Source organism: Microtus pennsylvanicus, chromosome 3 (assembly GCF_037038515.1).
Source record: "Microtus pennsylvanicus isolate mMicPen1 chromosome 3, mMicPen1.hap1, whole genome shotgun sequence".
Classification (NCBI taxonomy): Eukaryota; Metazoa; Chordata; class Mammalia; order Rodentia; family Cricetidae; genus Microtus; species Microtus pennsylvanicus.
This window is the reverse complement of record NC_134581.1, coordinates 119,779,764-119,781,084: the sequence shown is the minus strand read 5'-3', so window position 1 is coordinate 119,781,084 and position 1,321 is coordinate 119,779,764.

Here is a 1,321-nt window from a genome sequence, read left to right as displayed (position 1 = left end):
TGCTCAGGGCTGGGGGATTAAAACAGACTCCTCCCCATTAAGGTTATGAAGGTCCATCAAACTCACCTGCATTTGCATTTGTAAAGGTGAAGCTGAACTGTAACCAAACGGTATTATTTCTAAGAAACCAGCTTAGGAGTGCAGACTAAAAATGCCAATAGAAAATGACAGTTTCAGAAGGACTTCAACACTTAAGCAGTCTATCCTTACAATGCGATGGCTACTCATCAAATAAAGAACAGTAAACACAAAATAATATTTTAAAAAAAGCTAAAGAGTATACAACTTCATCTACAGGAAGTTCTAAGAATGTACCACTGTTCTGTTTATATAGGGTAGAAGTTCTTGTGAAGGGTTAACCAGAATGGAGCATGAAGTCACTTTCTGGTACAATGGGAACATTCTTTTTAGTGGATATTGACCTCCAAATCTCACATAATAAATGTAAAGCCTTTTAATTTTATTGACTATAAATTATAACTGGACTTAAATTATTAAAATGCTATTTATTGGCTCCTCAAGTTGAATGCACCTACTGCCCACAGAAAGCATACAGCAAATGCTAGGTACTATTATTAAAAACCCACGAAGGCCTCTCAGAAGCAGATGTCAAGCTTTAATTCGCTGTGAGCATTTCTCTAACCAAGAACAGCATTCAAGCCATGTTCCTTTTAACTAGTTCAGGGCATGTTACATGGACCATGAAGCACTGACTAAATATCAATACAGAAACTGAATACATAAAAGAAAATTTAAATAAATCCATGAAAATTTACACAAACTGACTTTACTTCTAGACATGTCACAACGAGTTACAAAGTCACAACTGTGTTTAGATAACAGCATCCAAAGGTTTTTGAATACCCCCTTATCTTCATTTCCACACTGAGTTTTCATTTTTATACAGGTAGGCTGGCTTTCAGACTGCAGACACTTCTTGGGTAATAAGGCTTGCTTTTATTTCAGAGGGCACAGAAAGCAGTATTTATATTCACTGTATTATACCGAGACATTAACATAGACCTCTCCAGTGGTGGTATTAAAAACCAATTCCAAACTGTACTAAAAACGGGGTTTCATAGTGTGTATTTTTCATCTTAAGATAATGTCTCTAAAAACACTTAGAATATGTAATAGTCTTTCTCCCTCCAAAATAAAGTGGCATTTAAAAAGTTGACTTTAAAAAACAAAATCAAAAAGTACCTCAGAAAACAAATCCTAAGATGTTCTGAGCTGTAATCTTCCTGGGTCTACTTTCATTTGGAACAAATTTTGCAGCCAATATTGCTATACATTGATTTAAGAATCACAATACGGAGTC